The sequence below is a fragment of the Macaca fascicularis genome, chromosome 13, assembly GCF_037993035.2.
Source record: "Macaca fascicularis isolate 582-1 chromosome 13, T2T-MFA8v1.1".
In the NCBI taxonomy this organism is placed as follows: Eukaryota; Metazoa; Chordata; class Mammalia; order Primates; family Cercopithecidae; genus Macaca; species Macaca fascicularis.
This window is the reverse complement of record NC_088387.1, coordinates 653,743-663,974: the sequence shown is the minus strand read 5'-3', so window position 1 is coordinate 663,974 and position 10,232 is coordinate 653,743. Positions and strand designations below refer to the sequence as shown.

The 10,232-nt window shown below is 43.1% G+C and overlaps 1 pseudogene; it reads left to right on the top strand.

The window, feature by feature from the left end:
• Positions 1 to 990: 990 nt before the first annotated feature.
• LOC141408392 (uncharacterized) lies at positions 991 to 10,030 on the top strand (annotated as a pseudogene).
• Positions 10,031 to 10,232: the final 202 nt, after the last annotated feature.

Sequence of the window (10,232 nt, the reverse complement as noted above, 5' to 3'; positions counted from 1 at the left end):
GCTCTGTCTAGGTAGCGGGCAAGGTGAACCCACTGGGCAGTTACAGAATTGCCATTATATTGCTTGCAATTTTATATCTTATTACGCAAAATAGCTATAATCTTGTATACAAGGTTAAATGCGAATGTGCTCCTTGCGTGGTCAGATCCCAGCGCAGGAAGGACGCACCCCCTATAAACCACTAGGCCAAAATGGTCATTCTGGCCACATCCAGCCTCACGTGAGATCGCAATCTCCTGTCACTCAGGGCCTGAGGGGGCGGGGCCTGAAGCCCCATACAATCAGGGGCGCTGGGGTGGGGACCCGTCAATCAGGCGCGCCGCCGGAAAGGAGAGGGCGGCTTCCGGGATCCGGCTGGCGGGCGGTTTGTCTCGCCTTCGCCACCGTAGGCTCTTCCTTTTAGTCTCCGCTGCTACTTCCTGGCTCTGGGAGGCCCCGTGGCTCTGCAGCAGCCTCGGCCACCCTGTGACCTGCGGGTATTGGGACATCCCTAGCTGACGCCAGGACACCCGGGAAGCCGGGGAACGGTGAGTGGACTGCGCCTGGCTTCCCGAAGTGGGTAAAAGGGCTGGGTGAAACCTGCTGGAACCAGCCATGGGCTGCGGAACCTGCGGACCGAGTCGCCGGGCGCAGCCGGGCCTCAGTCCCCTTCTGTGCAGGGCCGGGCGGCGCGGGCAGCGGGACCCCTGCGTCCTGTCTGTACCTGCGGGCGCCACTTCCGCCGGCCGGAGCCCTCTCGGGAACCCCGCGCCTCCCCCACCCAGGTAGTGCGGTGACCACGGGAGGGTGATCCGGGAGAGCCCCGACTCGGTGTGCGGGGTTCCAGCGTGGGAGGAGCTGTGGTTCATGGAGCTTCCAGTCCCACCTTTCTCCCCCTAAAATTAACCTGAGGCTTTGTTAAAACGTTAAACGGCGCGTTTGAGCAAACGCGATTCATAAACGGGTACCGCAGTCATGGTTTGTGGTTTGGGGTCCACGGGAGGGGCGTAAATGAGAGGCTTTGATAAGGTGAATGAGGAAGCAAACCATACATATATACACACACACATATATATACATATATACACACACATATATATATATATATTTTTTTTTCTTCTTCTTTTTTTTTGAGACGGAGTCTCACCCTGTCGCCAGGCTGGAGTGCAATGATGCAGTCTCAGCTCACTGCAACCTCTGACTCCTGGGTTCAAGCGATTCTCCGGCCTCAGCCTCCCAAGTAGCTGGGCTTATAGGCGCCACCACCACGTCCAGCTAATTTTTGTATGTTTAGTAGAGACAGGGTTTCGCCATGTTGGCTAGTTTGGTTTCAAACTCCTGACCTTAATTGATCACCCTCCTCGGCCTCCTAAAGCGCCGTGAGGCACCTTGGCCAAAATATTTTTCTGTTTCCAAACATTTTACATGAGAGGAAAGCGGAGAATAAATCATCTGACACTCTACTGTAAAAAAAATCTTTGTACCTCTCTTCTTTTCATCTTTCCTAAGTGTACATATTACCAAAATGTCTTTAGGTTGAGGTCCCCCCGTGAAAACTTGACAGGGTGTTGTGTCCTCAGCCACTCTCCTGTCTTTTCCTAGTCCTGGCATTTTAGAACTGTCTGGGGATGACCCAGGATACCCACAGTGGCCATGTCTATTGGAGGGTCTAGTGAGTATCAGCCCCCGGGGTCATCTCATCCCCAAGGACAGCCTGAGGTATGGGGTAGAGTCTCTCAGGGGAGCAGCTGGATGCTCTTGGCCTTAGAGGAATCTCCTGGTATAGTTTCATCTAAAATGGTGACCTCTTAGGGTCATTAAAATTTTAGGACATTAAAATTAATGGACAATACAATGTAATGTCATGAAAGTTAGGTCATTAAAATTATTCCTCCGGCCCGAGTTTTTATTCCTCGAAGACACATTGATGGTTTGCCAATTGGATGCTGATATTGAGAGGAAAAGGCAGAAATGATTTCTGCTCTCTAGCTTGTCTCAGACCTGTGAAGAGAGAAAAACCGTCCCAAAGGACAAGGAAAACCCACCCCAGAGAGGATGTGCAAGAACCTGAATATTAAAATGCACTTAAGGCACACAGGAGGACAAAGAGCACTGCCAGTGCCTCGTAGGTGGTCATTGAGTACTTTACTGAACAGGATGGGTGTCCTAAGGGATAGAATGGCCTGCCGTGACACTTAGAAAGGTCTGCGTTGGAGTCAGTACTGCCTCTCCCTGAGTTTGTTACCTTGAAAAGGCTTGTCCTCTTATTTGAGTTTCAGGTTTTCACTGACTGTAAGATACATTTTGTCAGTACAGCTTGAAAGATAAAAATACTATTTCCAAAGAGGTAGGGTAAAATGATGTATTTCATTTGCTAAAAATTCGTATTTATTTCTTCCCCAGAGTGAGTGTAGTAAGTTTTAAAGTTCTGTTCTTTTTAAGGGTAATTTCAAATGGAATTGTAGGACTTAGCTTTGTAAATGCTACTGGTGAAATAAAAGTGTGTTAGATAAATTGATGATTTATAAAGATTCACCAAAATGTCAGTTCCCCTCTTGTAGCTTGGTGAAGAATTTATGACAGTGGACACATGTGTATCCTCTTATCTGGGTGTCTGAGTGTTGTTTTTTGTTTTTTGGAAATGCTGTCTTGCTCTGTAGCCTGGCTAGAGTGCAGTGGCGCCATCTCTGCTTACTGCAACCTCCGCCTCCCGAGTTCAAGTGATTCTCCTGTGTCAGCCTCCCGAGGAACTGGGATTATAGGCACCCACCACCACACCCAGCTAATTTTCATATTTTTAGTAAACACAGGGTTTTAGGCCTGGCACGGTGGCTTCTGCCTGTAATCCCAGTCCTTTGGGAGGCCAAGGTGGTTGGATCACGAGGTCAGGAGTTCCAGAGCAGCCTGGCCAACATGGTGAAACCCTGTCTCTACTAAAAATACGAAAAAATTAGCTGAGCGTGGTGGCAGGCACCTGTAATCCCAGCTACTCGGGAGGCTGAGGCAAGAGAATTGCTTGAACCCAGGAGATGGAGGTTGCAGTGAGCCAAGATCTTGCCACTGCACCCCAGCCCAAGGGACAATGCGAGACTCCGTCTCAAAAACAAATAAACAAACAACAAAAAGACGGGATTTTTGCCATGTTGGCCAGACTGGTCTCAACCTCCTAACCTCAGGTGATTCCCTGCCTCAGCCTCCCAAGGTGCTGGGATTACAGGCGTGAGCCACGACGCCTGGCCCACTCTATTTTCCTTTTATCCCCTAAATTTTAATATGTTTGAGTTTGTCTGTTCCTTTATCACTTTTTTCTTACATAAAAAAAATTCTGCCTAATCCTTCATTAAAAAAAAATCTTCCTGTGACTTCTGAAAGTATTCTGGTTTTATCTTTTGTATTTGAATATATAATAAGATGATTATTGTTCATGGAATAGAGAAGAATGCAATGCATTTTCCCAAGTAGATGCCAGCCTGGTTTGCCTCATATTTTAAAGTGCATGTAATTTCTTTTTCTATTCTATAGTGCCTACTCTATCATTCCTCAACTTTCCATATAGATGCTGGGTCATTAAGACTTTTTTTTTCCTTTGGTCTGCTTGCTCATCTCTTTGCTAACACTGTGCTGTCCTGAATATTTTTGCTTGAAAATCTTAGAAGTATGTTAGACAAGCCATCACTCTTTTTTTAGATGACTAAAAATGATTAGACATTGGTCATTTTTACTGCATATGAAAGAGTAGCTTTTCTTGCCTAAAACCACCTGATTTGGGAATTTATGTGGTTTCATAGGAATAGCATCTGGAAGTGGTGACATTAATGTCATTTTAAAAAGCATGTGTCCTATTTCCTCTTATTCCTTTCTGCCTTGATATTGTGCAATAGAAATTTGAAAAATTGTTGTATTAGTATTGTTAAATATCAATTATTGGTTTTATTTACTACTCAATTAAATTTAATAAGCCTATTCTCTCTTGGTGTAATCACGTGGAATGGGTTCACTTCCACAGTTAACAAGTGACAGCACATGTAAAATATTGTCTACCAGGGAAATTCATTGAACACTTAGTGTTCAGACTGTGTTTTTGTGTCTGGTTCCCTAAGCACCACTGCAGTGACACAAAATAATAGACTTTCAGCAGAAGAAGTTTTGGAAAATATACTGCATAAGCCATTTAGATGCAGTGAGTCATTCTTATTACTTGGGTTGGTGGAATCCCTCTCAAAATGTAAGTTCCTAATACAAACAAAGATTGAACTTTGCGAGCAGGTATTTTTAAGAATAAGTAGTCTCAGGACTGATAATATTAACTCACTTATGCACATCAGGTAGGACTTTAGTATGACAGGTACTAGAAATGTACAAAGTGAAGTTAAAAGGTAACTCCTAGCAGCATATCGTAATCTCACTCCCTGGATTCTCTAATGAGATGGGTGTTTCTACTTTGCTGTTGCCTTTTTGAATAGTTCAATTCTAGCATTAGTACTGCTGTGTGGGAGGGAGTATGTGTGAACAGAGTAAGAGTTGTGACAATCAAGTCATAGAATAAATGCTTGGAAATTTTAGAATCATGTAAACAGCTTATGAATTGAGTATACATTCCCAGTGCTCTCAGTCTCACTCATCCTTCTATCCACATATGTGGAATGTTTTAGGACTCCATGGCTTTTGAGGATGTGGCTGTGAACTTTACCCTGCAGGAATGGGCTTTGCTAGATTCTTCTCAGAAGAATCTCTACAGAGAAGTGATGCAGGAAACCTGCAGGAACCTGGCTTCTGTAGCTAAGAATGACAACACATTTCACTTAATTACAGAAGTATTTCCATATCATCAGTGCTATTTGTGATTTGGAATGGGGCAAGGGAATGATTTGGTGAATAAATCAGGCATGGGCACTGTGTACAATGAACATGAAATCTAGTAATGTTTCTATAGTTTGAAATAATTCATGATAATTTTGTGCATCTGCATTTTAGGAAAAAATGGAAAGACCAGAATATTGAAGATCACTTCAAAAAACGGGAAAGATAGAAGATAATTTGCACCGAGAAGAGGAAATAAAGTCCTCTGAAGGAATCTTAGCATGTCATGAATTTAAAAACAAGCAATCAAAGCAAATAAGAGTCACTTGAAATTCATTTCCTTTTAGAAAAATTTCACCCAAAATGTAACATACGTCAGTGTAGCAGTCAGTGTTTGGAAAACAGTTTACTTGAAAATAGTACTACAAAATTGTATATATGAATGTTACTATTTTGGTCATAGCCATGTAGGTGGTAGCTGTGTTTTCAGTAGTAGCCCATTTACTTTCAAATAATTCAGTCATGGCACAAAAACAAAAAAAAACAAAACAAAACAAAAATGCATTTTCCCTAGTATTGGTAGCAGTGTAAGTTGAAGACCTATGAATGAGTAGAAAGTTATTAAACCAACCAATAGTAATGTGCTTGTCATTTTTTTTACAGAAATCATATGGTACAGAGACTGTGTGAAAGCAAAGAAGGTAGTCAGTAGATACAAGCTGTCAGCCACATTCCAAATCTTGATCGGAATGAGAACATTTCTACTGGATTAAAACAATGTGAATGCAGTATTTGTGGAAAAGTCTTTGTACATCATTCCCTCCTTAATAGGCACATCCTAGCTCACTCAGGATACAAACCATATGGAGAGAAGCAATATAAATGTGAAGTGTGGGAAACTCTTTGTTTCTGTTCCAGGTGTTAGAAGACACAGGATAATGCACAGTGGAAATCCAGCTTATAAATGTACGATATGTGGGAAAGCTTTTCATTTTCTCAATTCAGTTGAAAGACATCAGAGAACTCACACAGGAGAAAAACCCTATAAATGTAAACAATGTGGTAAAGCGTTCACTGTTTCCGGTTCTTGTCTAATACATGGACGAACTCACACTGGAGAGAAACCCTACGAATGTAAGGAATGTGGGAAAACACTCAGATTTTCTTGTTTTAAGATGCATGAAAGGACTCACACTGGAGAGAGATGTACCAAATGTGATAAAGCCTTCAGCTGTTCCACTTCCCTTCATGACCATGGAAGCATTCATACTGGAGAGAGACCCTATGAATGTAAACAATGTGGCAAAGCCTTTAGTTGTTTGAGTTCCCTTTGTAACCATAGAAGTACTCATACTGGAGAGAAACCCTATGAATGTAAACAATGTGACCAAGCCTTCAGTCGCCTCAGTTCCCTTCACCTCCACGAAAGAATTCATACTGGAGAAAAACCCTATGAATGTAAGAGATGCGGTAAAGCCTACACTCGTTCCAGTTACCTTATGCGCCACTAAAGAAGTCATGATATAGAGGTTGGGTGTAGTGACTCAGCCTATAATCCCAGCACTTTGGGAGGCCAAGGTGTGTGTATTGCTTGAGCCCAGGAGTTCATAACCAGCCTGGATTAAAACAATGTGAAACAACCTGGGCATCGTGATGAAACCCTGTCTCTACAAAAAATAAAATAAAGCCGGGCCCGGTGGCTCATGCCAGCTACTCGGGAGGCTGAGGCAGGAGAATGGCGTGAACCTGGGAGGCGGAGCTTGCAGTGAGCCGAGATCGCACCACTGCGCTCCAGCTTGGGCGACAGAAGCAGACTCCGTCTCAAAAGAAAAACAAAGAAAATAATTAGCTGGGCATGGTGGCACATTTCAGTTGCCTTAGTTCTTTTTCAAGGACATAAAAGGCCACAGGGGCTTGGGGGGAAGCCCTGTGCATGCGGATCACGAGGTCAGGAGATCGAGACCATCCTGGCCAACATGGTGAAACCTCGTCTCTACTAAAAATACAAAAATAGCTGGGTGTGGTAGCATATGCTTGTAATCCCAGCTACTCAGGAGGCTGAGGCAGGAGAATCACTTGAACCCAGGAGGCGGAGGTTGCAGGGAGCTGAGATGGTGCCACTGCACTCCAGCCTGGCGACAGAGTGAGACTCCATCTCCAAAATAAATAAATAAATAAAGCCCCTTGAATGTAAGAAATGTGGTAAAACATTTACTCTTTCCCATTCCCTCATAAACATGAAAGAGCTCACACTGCAGAGAAACCTAAAGAATGTAGGAAATGTGGTCAAGACTTCAGATTTTCCTGAAGATTTGGGAGGGGTCAGAGTGGAGAAAAGGTTTTGAATTTAAATTTATGGTAAGGCCTTCGGTTGTATTAGTTCCATTTGAAGACATCAGCTCATTCCTGAGAAAAACCCTATGAATGTCCAGAATGTTTGAGTGTTTCATTTCTCTCATACCCACTCAAGGACATATGAAAATGCACGCTGTAGCTGGCTGGACCTTGTAAATACAAGAACGTACACAGGATTAAAACTCTAATAGTTTAGAAACTGCAAGAATATTTTCAGTTTTAACATTTACTTGAAAAGTCGTGTGAAAACTCCCACAGGAAAGAAGTTCTATAAGTGAAGCTTTTCTAATTTGGAAAGCCTGATGCAAATTAATTATCGTGCAGTGCTTGAAAAAAATCTATGAAATGTTACACAAGTTACAAGTATATTGTTTTTATCAGTGGCCCATTCTTAAAGAGTCTTGAGTATGCATTTCACCTTATTTTGCGGGGAAACCTTGAGGTGAGAGTTCTGTAAATGTTCTTTAAGCAGTAGTACTTGAATTTCATAGATGATATTTTCTTCAGTTTGTTGGTAGAATTTTTGTCTATTCATTTGATAATGTGCTGGATTCATGGTTGAATTTGGATGTTTTTCTAATATGTAGGTAAGTTTAATTTTTTTATTTCATTATTATTTCTTTTTGAGATGGAACCTCACTCTGTTGCCCAGGCTGGAGTGCAGTGGTTCGATCTCGGCTCACTGCAACCTCCGCCCCCTGGGTTTAAGCGATTCTCCTGCCTTAGCCTTCCGAGTAGCTGGGACTACAGGTGAACGCCACTACATCCAGCTAATTCTTTGTATTTTTAGTAGAGACAGGGTTTCACCATGTTGGCTAGGCTGGTCTTGAACTCCTGACCTCATGATTTGCCCGCCTCGGCCTCCCAAAGTGCTGGGATTACAGGCATGAGCCACTGCGCCCGGTCAGGTAAGTTTCATTTGTATGTATTGTCCTGTGATTAATGGACCAGTGAATAATGATTGTGAATTCTTGGGATTGTCTTACTAGCCTCATTTGGCAAATTTTGATTATCCCTTGTCCATTATACACATCCCACCTATTTTTATTAAATGAAAAACTACTCTTGATGTAAAGGTATTTATTTTTTGCTAATAATGAGTTGGTATTAATTCCTAAGTACATACAGTTTACCCAGGAGACGGAGCTTGCAGTGCGCCGAGATCACACCACCGCATTCCAGCAAGGGTGACAGAGCGAGATTCTGTGTCAAAAAAAAAAAAAAAAAAAGGAATATCCTCACTTTTTAAATGCTATACCACTCTCTACGCTCAAGTTAATCCCTGTTTGGGCCTCTGAGAGCTTACACCATCCTCCTGTATGTAATTAATAACTGATATCTGGCTTATCTGTTTAGTAATAGATGTTATATGTTTAACGGTGCCAGTAAACGTAGGGTGCTAATTCCTTCCTCACCAGTGGGGTGCATGAGACGCTATTGAAACAATTGGCAACACGAATGGAATGGACCAGCCCTCATGCAGGACACCAGCTCAACTTGACCTACCTGCTGTGGGCTGACTGTTCCGTAACACATCAGCAGTCACCTGGGTCAGAACCGTGAGCTGACGATGGGCGTTCCCTTTGGTCTGCACAGTGTTTTGTGGTCTTCAGGTATTGTCATCTTCTTCCACACTAAAATGCTCTCATCTCCTAGACATCAATGTTTAACTGCACCCCAGCATGACCTTTGGCCTGTGCTTAGCAGGCAGTTTTGAGGCCCTGGCTTATGAATGCACAAAAGCACAGCACGTAAGCCAACACATAAGTCCTCATTAGAAAGAATCAGGCTGTATGTCTGTAGTCCCTGCATCTGCTCTGGTCACCATCTCTGTGTGCTTAGGGCAGCCATGTGAACATTATTAATTATTTTACACTCCAAGACAATAGTTATTATGTAAGCAGAAGTAGTGGCCTTGTTTGTTTCTTGTGCTGCTGCTCCCCTTGCTGCTGTACCATACACCCTCCTGATGAGGTGTACATCTATGGTGTCTCATGGTTCAGGCACTGCTGAGTAAAGAAAATGGGAAGAAATAGTTTGATATTAGCCCCTACCGAAGCATATGAAGAAGCGTCTCAGCTGCTTTCATTGAAAAATTCCTGACCAGTGTGTGGGCTTTTCTTATCACTGCTGCTTATCAGCATGTCAAAAGTCTCATCTTCGGACTGCAAGTCTTGACGGCCTTAGTTATAGTGGCCTTACTGCATGTGGAGCTAACCCCAGGAAGATGGAGTGACACTCTCTGGAGGATTAGGTGGTCTCCTCCAATGTGGGTTGATGGGCTTCTGAACTCTTTCCTTTAACCATGCAGAGAGTCTACATTGCCAGTGATCATGTGCCACAACTCTATAGATGTAGAAATTCAAAATATTCTGAAATAGTTTCCATTGAAAGGAAATAGAAAAGCAGTCTGGTGCCACGCTCCAGTTAAGAGAACTAGTAGATGGCTCACAAGAACACTCTGTCGCTACTGTCTGTGCCTCTGTCACAGCAAATATCCTGATCCTTCAGTTTTAAGGGTGCAGGGCCATTTTCTTCCCTTTCTTACTGGTAGTTCTCAAGATAACTGTATGGTATGCTGGGAAGGCAATATCCTGATAATCAAGTGACATTGGTCAGAACAGCCCAGCCTCTGTTATAGGCCCTGCTTGAAACGGAATTGCCTTTAACGCTTGTGTCCAGCAAACCACATCCTGGGAGAAAACCCAATGTGGGCTTATTTCTGGGGTCCCTCAGTTGTAGTGCAAGTGAAGCATTTATAGTCAAAACTCCATCCATCTGCTCTGGGTAGCCTTCCTGATCTTGTGGTAGTGGTTCATATTGAATCCTAGACTTCTGTTGTCTTTTGTTTGCTATTTGTAAGTAATAAATTCACTTCATGGAATTTATCTATGAATGTATTTGGCCTCATTGTGCTCAGAAAAGTTGGTAGCCATTGCACAGTGAACCCGCTTCATAATTGGTGAAAACACCTATGGCCCCCTTGTGCCACAGCAAGGAGGTTCATTCAGCCAAACATGAACTTCATGTTTATAAAACCCTATAGCACAATTATTACCATGTGGGAGGCCTTTAACAATGGTGATGCTGATTTGAAA